A 21,908-nucleotide genomic window follows, 5' to 3' on the forward strand; every position below is an offset into this window, starting at 1 on the left:
GAAAACAAATGATGAGGGTTATTTCTTTACTGAATCAGATAATAGTTTTTGCATATTGGAAGAATGTTTCCTTAATTTTTTTGTTGTGGCTACAGACATGACACACTTCTAAGTTTAATTTACATAATTGCATTTTCTCCATCACTTCCTTAAGTCTAGCCGATCAACAAAGCAATGAATGAAACCCTGATTTATAGGGACTGCCAATTTCCACGGTGTAAGTATTCCCATGGTGACTGATGTAAGCTACCAAAGGGGTGTCCCTGAATACAGAGTTGGAAAGAGATGTGCAGTAGAGCACCATTACACAGTATTTCCATTCCATAGAGGCAGTGGGAACTACTAACTTTAAAAGATGTGTAGACAATAGTAAAATGGAGTAAAATAATTAGAAAGCAATGCATGTTGAGTAATTAGTATACCTTTGATTCAGTATAATTTATTAAATTATACATTTATAGAATTTATTTTTTTAATGGCTGTGTCTAACGATAGTCTTGAAAATTCCTCAATATTCAACAATCAATTCTCCCAAGTCAATATAAAGGAATCCAGCAAACCCGTGCTGGAAGCCTGGCTTGGTCAGACTTCTGGTGGTAGAACTCCACAGTGCCTAAGAATTTTAATAGTGGCCAAGCAGGAAAAGGCAGAACAAGGAGCTACAACCTTCAGAGCCTGTGTGAGTTTCCAGTAGGGTGAACAATTTGTCTCAGTGTGCACACAAAATCCTCCATCCTGAGAACCTCCTCAGTCCAGGGCAAACCACCCTGTCACCTCTCCCTTGGTGTAAATCCTCTATGCGCTTTGTAAAAGCCCCTGGGCTGAGAAGGAATTTACAGGAACACCGGTGTTGGCAGAGCAGGCGGCGAGGCCGGCCTATGGTGGAGCAGGGCACCCACGGCCGGTGTGGCCTGGAGGTGGGCAGAGGGGCACATCTCCTTCCTGCATGAGGTGCCCACCCTCAGAGAAAGCACCGCCCTCCCAGGCAAGCCCCTCCCCTCCAGGGGGAGGGAAGCCTTCTGACTTGCACGTCATTTGTCCACAGCAAGCCTACTTGGCAGCAGCATGAGCAAAGGCAATAGGAACTGAGGTTCCCGTTTAGTGAATGAGCTTTGGGATTCCTGCAAATTCCGGGAGAAGGGAAGTGCCTTTTCCTCAGGCTAACATAACAAATCACCAGGAATTGAGCGCTCAAACAGAAATTGATTGTCTCCCAGTTCTGGAGACCAGAGGTCTGCAACCAAGCTGTCAGCAGGGCTGTGTCTTTCCCAGGGCGGCGAGAGAAGGGTGCGTCCCAAGCCTGTCTCCCAGCTTCTGGGGCTTCCATGGCAGCGTGACTCTGTCCTCACACGGAGTTCCTTAGTGCATGTATCTGTTTCCAAAGTTCCCCTTTGTATAAGGACAGCCGTCCTGCGGGATTAGGGTCTGTCCTAATGACCTCGTTCTACTCGATTACCTCTGCAAAGACCCTCTGTCCACTTAAGGTCACATTTGGAGGTACTGGGGATTGGGATGTCAACATAAGAATTTTTAGGGTTCACAGTTCAATGCATGAAAGGAGACAAGCCCAAGAAATATAGTGGGATGTCTGCTACTCTCATCATGAGTAGCAGTGAGTGATTAATTTGAAGATGTCAGCTGAGACGTCATTTCTACAATAAGCTTTTTGTGACTCCATCCCCAACATTGGTTAAGCATCTTCCTGTGTGACCCCATGCTTCCTGCACTGTCATTATTACTTGTCATGTTGTACTAGCATCTCCTGACACATCTGTACCCCTTGCTGGATAGTAAGCTCTGTGAAGGCAGGAATTCCTGCCATTTACTATCCTGAACATAGTGCTTGGAACAGATTAGCTCTCAATAAATGCATGTCAAATATGTGCAATAGTATTTAATCCCTGTAGGTGACCCTGTTGGTCCCTGTCCTTTTCCGTCAGCACATAACATTTCCAGTTGCTGGCTCTTGCTGCTCCTTGCCTCGGGGCTCTCTCTTGCCACCTGAGCAGGGCAGGCTGGTGGTGCCAAGGCACAGCACCCTCTGGGAGTAGCCCTCAGCCAGAGGTTGGTAGGACTATGTGAATAAGCACATCGGGTGCTCTAAGGCCAAAGCATGTGTTCTTTTTCTCCCAAGGTAGGGGATTCAATTCCAGTTGCTACAGTTCCAGTTTGCTTGGCTCTGCACCTTCGACTTGCTTCCTTCTCTTCCTTGGTCCCTGCTGTTTCCCTCCCACCTGGTGCAATACCTGCAAAGTGCTCCAAAGCTGTATCAGTGTATTCCACAAAGTCCTCATGGGTTACCACAGGAGGGTTAGAGCAATGCTCCCCCCTGCATTTCAACACAAGCAGGAGCACGTTGGTCTCATGTATAAGTTGAATATTGGGTTTCTTCATAGAATTTAGTTAGACAAAATATTCCACTACTGAGAAATTTGAACACACCTCCATTTTTAAAGAGAAGCTGAAGCTCTAGGGAAAAGAGGATTTTTCTGGTGTTACTCAGCTTTTTAATGGCAGGGGTAGGAATAGAATTCAGCTGCCACTGGGCATAAGAAGTTTTATTATCCAGGTGTAGTGCACATCTGTTGTTTTTCCTGAAGTACCTAAAGTACATTCCTTTTCTTCTGGAAAAGCACCTTAATTTTCCTTAGGAAAGCTACCCTTCTCTCACTTACAGAATTACTGGGGAATTCTGTTGTCTGATCTCTTTCCCAGCTACTGTGGGTGGAGGTGCCCAACATTGAGAAATAAGTGTATCTCATCACCCTTGCACAGATAATAGTTCAAGATGAGCATACGACCCATCAGTCCAATTAGAGGTAATCTTGAATCCTTTACAAGAGTGTCACTCTACATGAACTATGAGTATGAAGGCCTTCAATCATTGGGAGCTCCAGAAGGAAATATGACTGAGAATAGAACTAACATAAAGGAAGCTGGAATGGAGAAATTCAGTGAGTCCCTTTGGTTAACATTGCTTTGTTCTCTGGATCCAGCCGTACCTGAATACATCCTAACTCTCCAGTTTACATGAGTCCCGAATTCCTCTTTGTTTCCTTTAATCTGAGTTGTGTTTCTCTTAATTCTGACCCAAGGAGACTTAACCAATACATTACACATCCTTCCAAAGGGAGAACCCTTATTTGGTTAATGAGCTTGGACCTTGTAGAAACTCAGTCTTTGGTGATGGGTTGTTCACCATTGTATCTCCAGTGCCAAGTCCTTTTCCTATCATTTCATAGTCCATAATTAAGTCTTTGGTGTTTGAATGCCTGAATGTCTTTGTCTGTTTATTTAATTTTATTTTTTTTGTGTGCCCTGCCCAGGACTTCGGTCATGGGTAACACACAGGAAGAACTGCCTTCCGATCTCAGTGATTCATCAGCTCCCAATCTGCTTCTACCTGAAGCTTTATTTTCCTTCCTTGGGGCCTTTTGGAGCAGACAGGGATTATTTTTGGCTCAGATCCATCTTGTCAAGTTCACTGCCATCTCCAGTTCACAGACTGGCACATGTGGGGCAGCTACCAAAGCGTCAAGCCCAGGGGGCAGCTATTCTGAGGTGTTTGTGCTCGACATTCACTAGGGCTTCCTGGCTGACTCACTTCCCATTCGAGCCCCCCCTGTCCCGGGCCACGGTGGCTCAGCAGCCTGTTTTTATATCCCTAGTCAAAGAGCAACATCCCCAGTTCTTATAGTCAGCCATGGAGACTGGACTGGGAAACAATTGTGGGCTGCTAAATTTAACTGCAGCCACTTTAGGAAGTGAGAGGCCAGGAGATTTTGTAAACAGACAATGTTGATATCCTTTGCTCTCCTCTTTTATTTGTCTTCTGAAATTTGAATTGACTGATTGAGTTAAATCCTGGTTGAACTATTCCTCGTTAGCTGTGTGATCTTGGAAAAATTACTTTACCACTCTGAGCCCTAGCCCCCTGCCCCCTCCCATCAAATGGTAAAATGAAATCCAATTTGTATGATTTTTTTTGAGGATTAGAAATAACTAACTTGTTTAAAGAGTCTGACACAGGGCCTAGCATCCTGTTGATAACCATGTCATCCCAGCTTCCCATTAAATCTTCAGATCAGGCTCAGGGTCCACCACCTACGAGGGGCTCATTGAGTGTCAAGGGAAAGAGAAACAGAGAAGGAAGGAAGGAAGGAAAGAAGGAGGGAGGGAGGGAGGGAGGGAGGGAATGAAATGACATCATATCCCTGTCCTTTCTTTTCTGTCCTCCTTTAACCCTTTAAATGAGCTAGATAATTCAAGTAAATGCATACTGAGGACATTGGACAGTCTCCCATCCCAGCAGACACAAAGAGTCCATCCTGACACCACCCATGTCAACTTGTAACGGCCCCACCTGCCTTCTCTATTGCCATCCAGCCCCGCCTGAAGCCCTGCTGGGCTCGGGCCCTGTCCCCACGGGCCCACTGCTCTGAGGACCATTTTGCACATGTGACTCTGGCTTGCCCTGATCCTCCTAAGACTAGATTCTGATGGACTTTTTCATCCCTCCAGGCTTAAAGATGTCCCCACTGCCACGCTGGGATAGTCCCAAGGGCTCAGTGTCACTTTCCCCTTCCATGACGAGGGGCACTTCCTTCGAACCACACGCACTGCAGTCTTCAGTTGAGGATGCCTGGCAGGCTATCCACGCTCTTTATGAGGAGGTTCCACCTTCTTGCCCAGATCTCCTTCACAATGTTCTTTTTTGTTCCAGATGTACAGCTCCAAACACTGTTCCCTAAAGATACACTGCTGGGCATGCAGTAAACTCCAGGTACATGCATCTTGTTATTATAACATTATTATATTAATCATACCAACCTTCTTTGGCATGCACCGCCTTTACATGCTTCCAGATTATGTTTTGTTATTTCCTAAAGGTACAGCTCAAAGCCCACTCCAGTCATTAACAAAAACAAGCTGCAACTGTGAAAACACAACCATGCCAAAAATGCCAAGACTTGGCTTTTAAGACAGTGGGCCACGCTCAGTGTCAGGTGCTTCTCATGAGCTAACCCGCTCGACTGTCGTATCAACCCAGTGAGTCGGGTGCTCGTATCTCCCCATCAAACAGATCAGTCAAACAGGTTCAGAGAGGTTAAGAAGGGCTGTGTCACTGTAACGTATAGAACCAGAATGTGACTCCACAAATTCTGACTCCAGAGCCCTAAAACCTGACCTTTTGAACCTCAGATTTCTCATCTCTGAGAGAACCATCACTGGCTCTTAAGTTTAGGGAAGAGATTGGATGAGGTGACACCTGTCTGGCCCCCGCAGTATTGGTAGACGTTAGTGGGGGAGACGATGATGGCGAAGGCTCGGCTGAAGTACACATTCCTTCTGTGGATCATTCACTGGCCTCTTAGGCTAAAAGGCTTGTGACCCTTACTGTGCTCTTGCTTCATTTTCTCTGTGTTGATATTTTGTCTCCCCAGAAGGACTATAAACTCCTTCATGGGAAGGAGCACAGCCCAGGTCTTAACTACTGTTCCTCAAGGGCCTCAGTCTCCCTCTCTGGAATGACAGGGCTGATGTTTCCCAGAGTCCCTTTGAAGTGTGACACCCTCTGATTCCATAATTGTCATTGATCCTGGTCTCCCTTAGAGCTCGTAGTACCCCACCTGCATACAGTGATCACTCCGCACCTATGTAATGAATTACTAGCATCTAGAGGTGAAACTCAGGCACAGAGGAGATTTTTTAACTTTGACTCAGGAGAAGGTAAAGATAGGACTGAGTTTCACCATGTATTACATGTGGTGTCCAGAGATCTCAGCTGAGGGACCTGGGAACAGGGGCATCTATAGGTGGTGGAAAGGGGGTGAGTTTTAAAAAAACTCAGGAAATCGCTTTCGCAGAGGGGCTCCTGCATTTATCCTCCTGCTTTTCAGTCAGTTCCTCAAATGTACCTGCTTCGGGTTTTCCCAGTCCCATTGGCTGGCTTTTGCTGAGAAGGAGGGAAGGAATGAGAGAGGGAGAGTGAATAAAATTTAGCCATTGAGCTGGCACAAGACTCAAGGCAGAGACTGCAGGCAGCAGCTACTTACTTAGCCTCCTTTGGGGATTCAAATAAAGTTCTCTTGCAAATAGGGGCTAAGGGGAAAGACAGGTGTGATGTGTGCTGACAGATGTGCCTGCTTCCTCTTAATTGAGTCCTGCACACAGCTTCAATTGATGACAGTTGAATAAGAATTTATTGGGCACCACCTGTAAACCAAGTTCCATGTTAGGCCCTGGGATGCAGAAATGAACAGCACACAGCCCCTGCTTGCACAAACCACCATTTGGTGGGGCAGACATAAGCAATAGTCAGAACAGACAGTGATGTGTCAGAGGATGGAGTTATGTGCAAGACATTTTGGCATCAACAAGCAGAAACAGCACCCCCAGGGGCTGGGATGGTGAGGGGACAGGGGAGGGGCTTACAGGGAGGGAACATATGAACTGGTTCTTGCTGGATCAGGAGGAGTTTCAGGATTAAACGTGGTATGCAAAGCGTTACCAAAAGAGGGAACAGCATGTGCGAAATCATGGGGATGGGAAAGGCAACTTAATTGGATTTCGTCAACTATCTGGGGATGTGAGCTTTTTATTGGAATAAAGGTTTTCCTGCACCTCTGTGTTTGCTCATTTGTCTTCCTTTTTCTTTTTCTAGGTCATGTTGCAGGTAACTGTCATCATTCCAGGTTACAACCCTGTGAAGGTGGGGAACATGCTGCCTCATTCATGTTTGTATTCCATACCCAGCAAGTGCCACAGTGCGCCACAGTAAGTGCTCCTTGAATGGACGCAGAACGAGGTTCCCCAAGAGGAGGTCAAAGAGAGAAAAAGCTTCCAATGGCCAAGAAATTCCAAAAGAATTTCCTGTGGGAAGAAACAAGGGCTCTTATAATTATGTCACTAAATTCATTTCAAGGGGAGGGGTCAGGGAGGATGTCCAGGGGCATCCATCCATCAAGGTTAGGATGTGCCCCTTCTGTGTTGACCACATAGTTCATTTTCTCAGCACTTGGATTTATTAAAAAAAACTCCCACAAGGGAGTTAATTTTAATTTATGGTAATTACTTAGTCCAGATAATCTAGAGACTTCTTGAGTTCATTCAAAGAATTGACAAGCTTTAGAAACTGGAAGGTTGTGGATGGAACTATTTTTTGCTAAGCAGCATCACTGGAAAACTTGCAGTGCAGCCATTTAGGCAGCCACTCTGTTGGACTTGATCTTTAAAGACACAAGCCCATTGACAGCTAAATGGATCTTAAGCCCAAACTGCTTCCTCCAATTTTCCTTTGTGTCAGATAAGCTATATAATTATCGATAACGATGAGTGTCCAAATATTTGTTTAAAGAGCAATTTGAAGTCTCTGATTTATATTCATGAGTTATTATGTAGCTGATAGCTCCTGTGTACTTTTTTCCCTTAGCATAATGATTAATTGAAGTTTTAATGCAGATTTAAGAGATATTTTTCCAATTTTGCCTGGAATGCTGTCTTCTTTCCAGAAATAACAATTATCCTCTGCTGGCCTTTGTGAGGGAGAGACAGGGAGAGGTTCTGGGTTTTTTCTGATGGAACTATGTGATCTGAGGCAAGTTTCCTAACACATACGCTGTGGGTGGGCTACTGGGGACTGAGTCACTGACATCCTAGACCCTTGAGGTAGCTGGGCTGTGCCTGGGGCAACTGGAACTCCTAACCAGTTGACCCCGAGTACATCACCTCAATCTAGACTCTTGAGTGATCCACAATAGTGTCATTTTAAAGTGTACCATGGCATGAATAAAACTGAGAAACACAGCCAAGGAACTCATCTTTCTTATCAGAAGAGATCTAATCAGTGTCCAGGTAGAGGACTTTTTAATACTCTGTGAGGAAATTCAAAGTGCTTGCAAGGTGGGGGAAGCATGTATGTACATATGTGTACACACACATGCTACATACATGCACACATTTGCTCTTGTAAGCTCCTAATATGGCCTTTGAGGAGTCAGTCTCCGAAACCGTGGAAATTGCCCTTGTTCTCAGTCTAAAGAATTACCATGAAAGTAACTCAGGGAAAGATAAAGTGTAGCACATTGTTCTCCTAAGCTCTTTGTGACAGAGACTAACTAAATGCTCACCCAATCCATTTCTTCATCTTCCCGTGCAGACAACCTAACTTATTTTAGAGTCTTCCTTGCAGCTGGGGAAGTGGTGATAGGATTGAGCTGTGGTCAGTGGAATGGGAGGAAGTGATAGAGGCCACTTCCATGTCTGGCCATAAAATGCATGCAATTCACTCCATTCTTTCAGTCACTTAAGGGCTGAGTTCCAAGTGGATAATGTAGCTTGAGCCCCTGAAATTCTGTACAAACAAAAGACTCTCTCCCAACTCCCAAATCCTACATCAGTGGATTGTGAGGTGAGCGAGATGTGCATTTTGCCTTCGTTAAAAACAGATTTTGTGTTTTGCTAATACAGTTGCTTTTCCTGTGTGGCTAATGGCTGCTTTTGGATGATCTTGACTCCTGACAACACTTGCCTACTAGCAAAGTCAACCAATGTTTCAGGTGGCAGTAGCCAATCCCAGGCTATCCCTGATGTCTGAAGTTTGGCCACAACATTTGCTCTCACTATCTCTTTGCTTACTAGTGATTTCAGGCATGATTGTATCTGACCAATGAATAGGTGGCTAGTGGCTATTTAGAGGAATAGGCTTCTAGCACCAAAAAAACTATAAACCTGACCCAAACAAACTCAGAGGCACTAGGCTTTTTGATTTCTAGATTCCTAGTTTACCAGGAGCATCCACTTATTTGTTCCCTTTTGAGCTCCAGTTTGGGGAATCGATGCTAGACCAAGGTCAAATATAACAACAGGCAAAGAAGCTGGGGTCTCTGAATTAGTGACAGTGAGTTATCAAGCAGCCACCCATTACTGCTAATGCCAGTAGGATTCTTCTTGTACCAAAGTTTTTGTTGTTGGCTTTCCTTTTTCTTTTTAGCTAAAATTAATACATTTTTTTCTTGCTTGGGTGACAGGTGGCTGGGACGGCAACTTTCACTTTCTCGATAGACATAGGAAGATAAATGAATGGCCATAGTCTGGAGGGGAGGGAAGAGGTACTGTATCATTTGGACCTCACCAAGGAAGGTCACAAGGGTATCTGAATGCAGATCACTCTAGTGGCATACATCTTCTGCTGCAAAATCACAGCCATAAGTCCTTAGATTTGCACTGGAAGAAGGCTGTTCAGAAAGGAAAGATAGTTGGTCAGGTATCCTTGCCCCCACTCACAGATTTTCAGCTCCCTTTTGGAGCTTTCTTCCTTATTTTATTACATTGGCCTCCTTGGGAAGAGACAATGCTCTCCTTTAATGCTCAAATATAGACAAGATTTTCTCCTAGCTGAAACAGGTGGAAATCTTCAAAACAGGTCCTCAAATTCTAAGTAGAAAAAGAGAATCCATGAAACATATTGAAACTTAAAACAGTCCAACTCAAATTGCATGGAAGGTGGGGGAAGCCTGTATGTACGTATGTGTATACATACATGTTACATACACATATTTGCTATTGTAAGCTGCTAATATGGCCTTTGAGGTGTTGGTCACTGAAATCATGGAAATTGCCCTCATTCTGGGTCTAAAGAATTATCATGGAAGGTTTCAATGTTCTGTCACTTCTGTCACTCTTCTGAGGGATGGCCATGTAGGGAAGTTGGCAGGATTCTCTACTTCTTAGCTAGAGGTGAATTCTTCCCAGATAAGGTTTCTTCTTCATGGAACCCTTGCCAGAGAACTAATTCATAGACAAGGATGACTGTTAGCTCCTCTTTGATCTAGATCAAAGAATACGGAATTTTCTTCACCCTTTAAAAATTTATGAGAAGTACATTCAGTAAAATGAACAAATTTTAAACATACAGTTCAATTAATATTGATAACTATATATATTCAGGTAACTAGGAAAGACTTTATGACATTGGTCTTGGCAATGACTTAATGGACGTGTCATCAAAAGCTCAGGGAATCAAACCAAAAATAAATGAATGGGACTTCATCAAAATAAGAAGCTTTTGGCACAGCTAAGGAAACAACAGATTAAAAGGCAACCTATGGAAGGGGAGAGATTATTTGCCAACCATATATCTGATAGGGGTTAACATTGAAAATATATAAGGAACTCCTACAACTTAATAGTAAAAATCTAATAACCTTATTAAAAATGAGCTTAAATGTTTAAATAGACATTTCCATGGAGACATTCAAATGGCCAATAATTATATGAATAAATAGTCAACATCACTAATTATCAGTGAAATGCAAATCCAAACCACAATGAGGTATCACCTCACAGCTGTGAGGATGACTATTACAAAAAAATAAACAAAACAAGATAGAAAACGAAGACAAGTGCTGCTGAGGATGTAGAGAAATTGGGGTCCCTTATACAATATTGGTGGAAATGTAAAATGGTGCAGTTGCTATGAACAACAGTATGGAAACTCCTCAAAAAAATTAGAAAAAGAACTATTACATGACTGAGCAATCCCCCTTATTTATTCAAAATAATTGAAATCAGGAATTCAAAGGGATACCTGTACTTGCAAATTCACAACAGGAAGATATGGAAACAATGTGAATTTCCATCGATGGATGAACAGATGAAGAAAATGTGGTGTATACATATAATGGAATATTATGCAGCCATAAAAAGGATATCCTAGTACATGCTACAACATGGATGACCTGAGGACATTATGCTAAGTGAAGTAAGCCAGGCACAGAAGTACAAATACTGCATGATTCCATTTATATGAGGTATCTAAAGTATTCCGATTCATAGGAATGTAAAGTAGAAGGATGATTACCAGGGGCTGAGAGGAAAGGAAAATGAATTGCTATTCAATAGGTACTGAGGTCCAGTCATACAACATGAAAAAGTTCCAGGTATCTGCTGAGCAACCCTGTGCTTATAGTTAACAGTACTTTACACTTAAGAAGGCAGATCTCATGTTGTGTTTTGTTTTAAAACCATATTACAAAAAAAACAAAACTCTAAACAAAATAGGAATATAACCATAACCAAAGTCCGTAGGTCGTCTTTTCAACCTGTCTATAGTATATTACATATAGCTATAATATATTAAGTAATAGCTCAGGTTTATTGAGTATTACATTTTCAGGTACCCATGATTATTAATTGTTTACCTCAATTAATTATTAGTTTAAGATTTTTAACATTAAATAAGTATCAGGATTAAATTGACAACTAAGCTTTTATGATTTATTAACACTAGGAATTCCATCAGAGTACCCGTGATTAAAATACATTTTTATTATAAATCCATTTAGTTAAACATGATTGCATATTTGTATAATCTTCAACAATTTGTAAAGTAATGATATTCTTAAACACTTTGTAAAATAATTAACTTAAAATCAATAAAGTATATTTGAAAAGTTTAAATCATGAAAAAATAAACCTATGTCTTATGTAGGCTCTAATATTGCATTAAATTATTTTCACAGGTTAGTAAAGTCAGGAAGAAGACATAGAGCTGTTTTGTAATCAAAATTTTAAATCTTTCTAATTTGTACAAAAAGTTATTGTGATAGGAATAGTACATGAATCTTTAAAAAGTAACTTATACATCTCTTATAAACCAACATTATTTATTTATTTATTCCCTCAGTTTTATTGAAGTATACTTGACAAATAGAAAAATGCATATATTTAAAGTGTACAACGTGATGTTTTGGTATATGGATACGTTGTGAAATGAGTACTGCAATCAAGCTAATTAACATATCCATAACCTCACATAGTTATGATATTATGATATTTTTGTTTGTGGTGAGAACACTGAAGATCAGCACACTTAGCAAATTTCAGGTGTAAAGAATCTTGAAATCATTCTTAAAAGCCCAAGTGTCCCGTTTTTCTTGTCTTGTAAACTAGTAACCAAAGCCATTAAATTAACTCAGAGTTAACATTCTTTCCTAGTTGCAGCTGCATCAGAAAAGTTATTTTTCTACAAGATCTAAAACAAAGCATCAGGAGTTAACTTTTTCTTCTTTCTGGAAATTTAAATTAGTCTTTATTTTATTACCATTGTCTATAAAAGCCCATTATAATATATTTTTGCTCCATTAGATTTTAAGAGACTTATATAATCTGATTTATTCTTTATTAGAAGTGTCAATCTGGTTTAAATATTCCTGGAGTGCCTACATCATGATGGCCTTTTTCTGTTTATGCCTGATTTACCAGTCTTACAAGAGGTGGGGAGAAAGACTTGGGGTGGAATCTAACCAAGGGGCAATTAGATTTGTGGGGCTAATCAGTTTTTATTTGAGATTTGAGAAAATCAGCTGATTAGTAGAGGTGCAATGAAAGAGCCACAGGGAAAGTACGGGCCAGGAGCCCAGCAGAGAGACGCTGCAGGCAGAGCAGGAGATGACACATTCACGAGCACCTGATGGTAACAAGGCAGAAAGGCATTACGGACCCTGTATTGCTCTGAATGTCTGCCTTCCTGTCTATAAAAAACTTGTGTGAGTTTTGGTCCTTGCAATCAAGAATTAAAATGATATACATGGCGAGGTATTATGTTTATTAAGTCTTCTTATGTGCAGCTCAAAACTAAAGGAGATTTACTTTTTTGTTTTTTGTTGTTGAAAGACAAGTGGGAAAACTGTACCAAGAACTATCTCCCTTTTTGCTTCAAGATAAAGGTGGCCGAGGATGTGGGAAGTTGCCCTGGATAGTCGCTTGGAACCAAAGTAGACTTTGTATAGGAGAAATAACACTGCTGTCTTAAGCCAAAGAGATTTGGGGTGGTGTCTATTGTTTCGGTATATTCGACCATATTCTGCTGGTATCGTTACTTAGGGTTCTTTGGTGTGGTAAGCAAAAGATACAGACTCTGGCTATTATAAGCAAAACAAATTATACATACTATAATTATAATAATTATATTATAAGCAAATATAAATTTGTTGGAAGAATATAGGGTATCTAACAGAATCACAAGGGAAGCTGAACAGCCAAGCCTCTGAAAGCAGCTTGAGGTCAGCCTGGATGATGAAAGCAGAAACTAATGGGCGATATGAATCAATTCCAGCCACTTTATGTCCATTTTGCTGTGCCTAACATTCAGATTCCCAGAAGAGAGTGCTAGATTGGCTTGATTTGGGGTTATTTATCCACTCTTTGGCCAAAGGAAGGACGGGACATCTTGATAGACAGTCCCATTAAAATTGCATGCAAGGGGGAGGGGGAATTCCCCAGAGGCCCATCAGGGTGCTGTCACAGAGCAAGCGGGTAAGCAAACACACAATCAGACACAAAGCCCTAGAGGGAAAACGACAGAAGCCCGGCTCACAGTTTCTACTGCCCTACGAACCGTTGCTCTGTCTCCCAATCTTGCTTCTGCCTCCACCCTCTAGACTGGCATTCGTGTTTGCTTTGCACGGATACTGGATTCTTGGCTTTCCTTGACGGGCATGGCTTCTGCGTCAGTTGTCAGGAGTCTGGAGGGTCCAGGCTGAAACCCCTCATACATTGATTTGACCTCCTCCCAGCCTAGGTAGCCCCTCTCACCTTCCCACTAAAGGTGGTGGAAATGTGAATTTGTACAGGACTGTTGGTGAGGCATAAATATGCACTGACATGCTCCATGACCCAGGGGCCCAGCCATTGCCACGGACCCTGGGCTTGGACAATCTTTAGCAGCCTGAGTGTCAGTTAATGAACACACGGAGCCAGGATTTTCAGCCTCATAATCATGCTACTCAGGAAAAATGTCCCCAAATAATCAGAATGAAAATTTTGTCTGTTTGTATATTTGGCAGCTAGCTAAGTGTACTGTTTATTAGGAAGTAAGAGCGTTGGTCCCTCTCTGCTTCCCTAGTTGGAAATCTGTTTAAGCGCTCCAGCAATTTTAGAGATGATTTTTCTATCTGAATGTTCTTGCCTTTTGTCAGAGGTTCTTGGCAAGTTCTCTTTGTTACAGGTGCCCCTGAAATGCCTATTTATAGTAACTGAGAAGTGGGAGCTTTGAGAAAGAGCAAACACAGATGGATTAAATGAAACCATTTTCTCCAGTCATGGGGTGCCTGGGCCTGGCCCCACACCGGAATCACCCAGGGAGGTTTTAAAGCTCTACTGATCCTGGGTTCCACCCTAGCTTAATTGAATTAAAATATTTAGGTGTAGGGCCCAAGCATGAGCATTTTTAAAACTTCTAGTGTGTAGCAGGGTTAAGCAACCCTGACCCAAAACAAACAAGAGGATTCTGGGAAGGATTCTGTTTGTGGGAATCAGCTGAGCTCTTCCGGTGCATAAAGGAATCTTTCAGATCCCATCAAGCCTTTGGGGGAGGGTCGTCAGTAGTTATCAGCGAGCACTGCCCCTCGTCGGGAAGAGACCCACTCGTCACAGGGGAAGGAAGGGCTGCAACTACATTCACGCAGCTGTTACAGTGTGCCGGGCTTCATACTGTGTGCTCTGATATATGTTATGAGCAGTGAGAATTTTGGTTCTGATTTGGCCACAAAAGCCAAAGGGAGGGAGATACTTTCTCTTCGCAGTGAGCAAACAGTCTAAGATTGGCAATTGGATGTTTCCTTTTAGGACTTTGAGTCTGGGGTAAATGATACACGAGGCAGGAGGAGTTTAAAGTTGATTTCTACAGCAGCAGCTGCTGAGAGCAGAGAGGCGAGGCAGAGGGTACCAGATTCCCCTGGGAGAGCCAGTGCAGCGGCCCCCTCCCTACCACCTGTGGGCAGTGACCTGGCACTTGTTCTTATCTCTTGGCCTGTCATGGGTCTTGCTCCTCTTCTGAGCCACGTCCTCCATCCCTCCTTTTGATTCTGTAGGTCCCGATAGTCTTCCAAAAAATTCTTTTTCTGCCTTTATCAGAGAAGGTTTCACTTTTCTTATATTTGTTTATTTTTATAAGGAAGGATCTTGCTTAATATGTTATCTTATTTATAATAGTAACAGCAATAATAATGCAAACATTTTGCAGTTTTTTTCTGGGTAAAACATGCTTTTGTATACTTACAGTAACCTTGTGGGAAAAGAAAACATATATATCAAAACCACAAATGAACTGCTTACCACTTTACACCCACTTGGGGGGCTACAATAAGAAAGTCAGACCGTAATGCTGATGAGAATACGGAGACATTGCAACTGTCATCGACTGTTGGTGAGAATGCAACATGGTGAAGCCACTTTGGAAAGTAGCTCAGTAGTTCCTCTAAAGAATTGAAAACCTACGTCCACATAAGAACTTTTATACAAATAGTCGTAGCAGTATCATTCATAAGAGCCAAAGAGCAGATGCAAGCCAAAAATGCATCAACTGTTGAACAAAATGTGGTGTATCATACAATGGAATTCACTTAGTTGGAAAAAGGAATGACGTTCTGGTACATGGTACCAACACTGATGAACACGGAAAGCATTATGTTAAGTGAAAGAACCAGACACGAAAGACCACATTTATCTGATTATATTTATATGAAATGTCCAGAATAGGAAATTTGTAGTCAGAAGGTAGATGGGTAGTTTTTAGAGCCAGAGGGGAGGAAAGAATGGGGCGTGACTTGTAACAGGCATAGGGATTTCTTTTTGGGATAATGAAAATGTTCTAAATTTACATAGTAGTGATCATAATACAACTTGGTGAATATATTCAAAACCACTGAATTGTATAATTTAATAGGGTGTATTTTATGGTATGTTAATTATATCTCAGTAGGCTGATATATAAAAAGAGAAAGCACTCATACAGAGGAGTCACACCATATGCACAATAAGCTTATTGGAATTCATTTACATATTCTTGGCAAAAAAAGGCAAAAAAGACATTTTTTATACCATTTGGCTCTGAAGTATGAACTACTTTTCTAGTACTCAATCAAAGAAACCAAGAATTGTTTAGCACCGAAGGCAGAACTGGATCTGTATGGAGAAATGATACAGTATCACAAAGCAGCATATGTGATGTTCTTTGGGTGATTTAAGAGGTGTTCTAGTTTAATTTGGGGTTTTGCCTTATGCATACACTACTGAAATTAAACATTGTATAAGATACCACTACAGTGTGTTGCTATTTTACATTTTAAAGATGAGAGTAATGCAGCTCATGGAGTATACATAAATTTTTGAGAGTACTAACACTGGTAAATAGAAAAATCTGAATTTTAAATCCTAGGCTTGCAAACTCCAAATTCTATGTCTTTTGCCTTCTTTGATGTGGTCTTTTATGAGAGGATTATATTTTGTATTGCAAACTAAGATAATACTAGTTGCTGTTTTCAGTAGAATTCTGTGATCATTCAGTCATTTATCCATTCATCCATCTATCCATCCATCCATCCAGTCAAAAACAAATACTTGTTGTCCAATGACTCAAAGTAGTGGTACAAGGGCCATGCATACTCTCAAAGAACTCACAGAACAGTGGGAGAAATTAAGGCATAGTCATACATTTGGTATATGCACTGGCCTCAGTCAATATTGATTGGGAAGAGCAGCAGAATATTTTTCAGTTCTGGACTTGGTTGGGCAGCAGTTACACATGTTTCCTTGGCAATTCTAAATGTGATAACTGCCAACGTTTACCATTTACCCTCTTTATGAAGAATAATTGTGTTCAAAATGGAAAGAACATGGTAGAAATCAAGAATCATGATGGGTGGACCAAAGGGCTATTATCATATCAGGGGTGTTTTTTCTCTATCTTGGTGGTAGCCAGGTTTCTGCATTGCTTGCAAATATCCTACCCATCATTGAGAGAGTTTCTTACTGTCTCCATCCCTGTGGCCCTTTACAATAATTGACTTGATCACATATAGGATCAAATACCTCATATCTAAAACAGGGAGCATATTAGTATTTATTTCATAAGTTTCTGATGCATAGTCAAGGAAATCAATGTTCACATATCACAGATATTGAAGTAAAAAGACTTGTCCAGAGCCTCAGACAAGGGCCCAGTAAGGGCAGGAGTTCTGACCTACATTTAGTCAACATTCCATGCCAGGTCTCCACCTTGTAGGTAGGCATTCTATAAAGCTTTGCTCCTTTGAATGGAATTGAATCATTATGAGAATGTGTTGTTTTCTGCACAGGGAGATGCTGCTCTTTATGGTTTCACTCTGGTGAGGCAGTGAGGCTAGAGGCAGGGAGACTTGTTCCGGAGCCCAGACTCTACTCTTTATGGTCTTCATAGGAAAATGAGAACAAAATTAGTGTTCATTTCATAGGTTAATGATGAAGACCCAATGAGATGACACAGGCAAAGTACTTACCAGAGGCACTGGCACTCAGCCTAGCACTTTCCACTAAGCTTTTATTATTGCTGTTGTAATTGTTCTTATTTGTATAGAGGCCACAGTGAACCTGTCATGCTCAACCTTAGTCCCTCTGGGGTTGGTTTGAGGGGATGTCAAATGATGTGGCACAGATTCAGTCAAGGACAAGGGGGTCCATTTGTCTTTGTATCAGAATTATCTGAGTTGCATTACATTTTATTACTCTGATTTCTTTTTAGGATTTTAATAAAAATACTAATACATGCATATGAAAAAACCCAAAAGGGTACACAGTGAAAGGTGAATCTTTTTCTGCCAGCACACATCTTCAGTTTCTCAGACTGCTCTGAGAGGCAACTACTGTTACCAGAGCCTGATATCTTTCTGAAATATGACAGATGTGCACACACTTGATATATGTCCGTGCTACACACACTGTTTTGCACCTGGCATTTTTCCTAGCAATCTGACATGGAGAACATTCCTATCAATACATAAAGAATGTATGTTCCACTGTATGGATGTACTAAAATGTACTGAAACAGTTCTTCCTGGGTGGACATTTAGGTCGTTTCTAGACTTTGCTAATACAGGCAACACTGTAATAAACACTCTTCTATATATTTCTTTGTGTACATGACATCTATAGGATAAATGTCTTGAAATGGGATTGCTGGATGGATGGGCTTACAGCCTTTTAATTTTAGTAGACATTTCTAAATTGACTTTCAAAGAGATTATACTGACTCTCTCATCAATAACCTCTCCCCTGTGCCAACTCTATAATCTTTATCAAACAGATAAATAAAAATGGCAACCCATTACTATTTCAAATTGCATTTAAAAATTTATGATGAAGAGTAAGCATGTGTTCATGTGATTAAATGCAAAACTTATGGTTCTGTGAAATTTCTCTCCTTGTCTTACACCTGTTTTCTTGCTGGTTTCTTATTTATTTAGAACTCTTTACTTATATAGATGAGATAGGAGTTGATGAATTATCATAAAAGGAGCCCATGAGCACAGTTATCACCAAGGAAGAGAAAAACAATCTTCTATTGCCTTAGAAGTACTTATCATGTCTCTCACAAATGTAAAAACTACCCCGACTCCTTTTATCATAGCTTAGTTTTGCCATATTTTGAGTTTTATGCAAAAGGAATCATACAGCATCAGTGATTTTAGTGTCTGGCTTCTTTTGTTAAACATGTTCATGAAATTCACTTATGTTGTTGCATGAGTCTGTAGCCTTTTCATGCTCATTGTTGTACAGTACTGCAGAGTACAAATATGCCAGAATTTAGTTTTTATCCTCTTGTTGATGGCATCTTGTTTTTTTGCTTAGTTTTTGACTATTGCATGTTGCTCAACTTAGCATCTGAACAATATTCTACATGTCTTTCTGTGCAAATGTGCAGTCATTTCATTAGTTCTGTACCTAGGAATGGCATTTCTGTATTGTCAGGGTTGTATTCGTTCAACCATAGCAAATGGTGCTAATTTTCAAAGTGATTATAACTATATTCCCAACAGAAGACTGGGAGTTTCAGGTGTTCTTATGTTTTCACCAGCATGATGCCATTAAAAGTTTTAAATCTGAGTCATTCCGTTGAAGATGAGGTGATATTCATTGTGATCTTAATTTGCATTTCTCTGATTATTAATGAAGTTGAACACATTTTCATGTTTATTGACCATTTGAGTATATCTTTTTTTTTGTATTGTCTATTCAAGTCTTTTGCCCTGTTTTCTATAAGATTGTTAGTCTTTTTCATATTGATTTGTAGGAGTTCTTTATGTATTCTGAATATGAGCCCTTTGGCAGTCTTATAAATAGGATCTTCTGCCTGTTCCTGGCTTGTCTTTTCATTTCCTAATGGTATCCTATGAGAGCCAGAAGTTTTTAATACAAACATAGTCTACATTTGTCATTGTTTCTTTTATGGTTAGTGCTTTGCATGTCCTGTTTAGGAAATTTGCCTGCCCTAAGATCTTAAATATATTTTATTTCCTTCTAGAAGCTTTATTGATTTTTAACATGAAAAATCTACAACAGATCTGGAATTGGGGTTTAGATTGACCACATGGATATTTAATTGATCAGCACCTTTTATTAAAAAAGAAAGTCTTTCTTCATTATCCTGTCACTTTTGCCATAAATGCATGGATCTTTATTTAAACCTCCTGTTTTATTCAGTAGTCTATTTGTTTACCTTGGACACCTATCATACTACCTTATTCACTGAAGTTTTATAATAAACTTTCATATCTAAGAACATAAACTAGTTTCTTTGATCTTCATGACTCCCTATAATTTTGGAATCAGTTTGTCAATTTACACATGTTTGTGCACATTTTAACTAGCAAGAATTTAATTAGCATCATACTGGTTCAGGATAGTTGCTATTGGTTCAGAGATAGGAAACAAATCAACCAGTGAAAAGAGTAGAGAGCCTGGAATCACACGGAAAGATGATTATGGTAAACAAAGAAGAAAATTAATGTCAATGAACATCTTGGCATATTATAAATTGTGCTTCTTAAAACCATGGGAGTTTATTGTCATTTCTATTTTGCAGAGGGAAAAATGAAATAAGCGACTTGCACAAGCCAGCAAGTAAAAGAACTGGGATTTGAATCCCAGCACATTTAATTCTTATTTTTAAATCTGATCTTTCCATCATACTGGCCCGTCAGCAAAAGATGGAGAAAAAATCATCTACAGTTCCTGAAGTCTGTCCTGTAGATCGCTGACTCTCAACCAGAGGCAGTTTTGTCTCTCCTGGTACATTCACCAGTGTCTGGGGACAATTTTTGTTGTCACAACCAGGACAAGGTGTTGCTGACATCTAGTGGGTAGAAGCCAGGGAAGCTGCTAAACATGCTTCATTGGAGAAGGTATTGCCCCCTTTCCTAATCAAAAACTGTCTTGTCCAAAATGTTAGCAGTGTTGAGGTTAAGAAACTCTGCTCTAATCCTAAACTACCTTGTTCGTCCTCATTGGATTCAGTCCTGTCATATCCTTGGGAAAAGTCTGGGTTCCAATCAGGAGCAATATAGAGTTTCACTTCAGTAAGTGTTTGACTTAGCATTCCTTACTGTGGGTATATCCTGCCTATGGGCTCCAGTTCCTTAAAGACTAGATTTCTGTTCTTATAGAAAGTGTTGTACGTGATAGTTAATTTCAAATTAACTTGGTTAGGCCACAGTACTCAGGTATTGGGTCAAACACTATTCAAGATGTTTCTGTGAAGGTGTTTTTAAGATGAGATGAACATTCCAATTAATAGGCCTTGAGTGGTGCCTCTCTTCCATAATGTGGGTGGGCCTCATCCAAGCAGTTGAAGGCCATAAGAGAAAAAAGATTGACCTTCCTTGAGGGACAGGGGATTCTGCCTGTAGACTGCCTGTGGACTGGGCCTGCAGCATCAGCTCCTCTGGCTCTCTAGCCTGTTGGCTTACTTGCAGATTTTGCCAGCTCCTGTAATCTCATGATTAGTTCCTTAAAATCCCTCTCTTCCTTTCTCTTCTCTCTCTTACACACATACACAGTCTACTGGTCCTCTATCCCTGTGCAATCATCTGAATGTTTGTGTTTCCCCAAAATTTAAAGTCGATGGTGTTTGGAGATAGGGCCTTTGAGGCCTTTGCTTAGGCAATGAGGGTAGAACACTTGTGAATGCAATTCATGCCCTTAGAAAGAAGACTGCAGAGAAATATATAGCCCTTTCCCTTATGTGAGATTATAAGAAATCTGTGACCCAGCCCTCACCTGCCCATGCCAGCACCCTGATTAGGATTTCCAGTTCTAGAACTGTGAGAATTAAGTTTCTGTTGTTTCAGCTATCCAGTCATGGCATTTTTATTATAGCAGCTCAAACGGGCTAAGATACCTGGAGAACCCTGTATTATGGTACAGGATAGAGATTATCAATACAATCTTAATGACCTACTAGCTATGTATATTTATGCTAGTCTCTTAACAGCTGTCTGTTCAGAAAGTAGGGAATCTGTCGAGGAGGGGCTGCCAAAGTAGACGTTTCCTACAAACGTCTTCCCATGCCAATGTATTCAATAACCATGCACTGAGCGCCTGCCATGGCCCACTTTCCTATGCCAAGTGCAGGGAAAAAGGAAATGTAAGACCCATAATCTCAGCCCTCAGGGCTCTCACACCCTAGCGGGAAGGATGTATGACAAAAACATAATTGTCCTACAGAATAATTAGTGCTGCCATGGCGCTATTCATTAAGGACAAAAGAAGCCCACAGAGGGGCATCTTAACCAGCCCAGTGACTGGGCTCAGTTTCCAGAGAACTCTAGACCTGAGCTGTACCTTAAGGGAGGAAGAGATAGCAGATGGGAGAGGCAGGCGCGAGGAGGAGGGCATACCAGTCACCAGGGATGGATGGGCAGTGGTGTGCGCTGGACACTGAATCCCACCATGACAGGCTGTTGATGCGCAGAATTAACCTCTATCACCTGGAGCTTTCCTTGAGTTAGACTTCTGAAGAAACCTTGTCCCCAGTTTCCTTATGCCCAACTCACAGGACTGTTGTGAGCAGATAAAGTTAATATGTGACAAGA

The sequence above is a fragment of the Manis pentadactyla genome, chromosome 3 (assembly GCF_030020395.1).
Source record: "Manis pentadactyla isolate mManPen7 chromosome 3, mManPen7.hap1, whole genome shotgun sequence".
Taxonomy (NCBI): Eukaryota; Metazoa; Chordata; class Mammalia; order Pholidota; family Manidae; genus Manis; species Manis pentadactyla.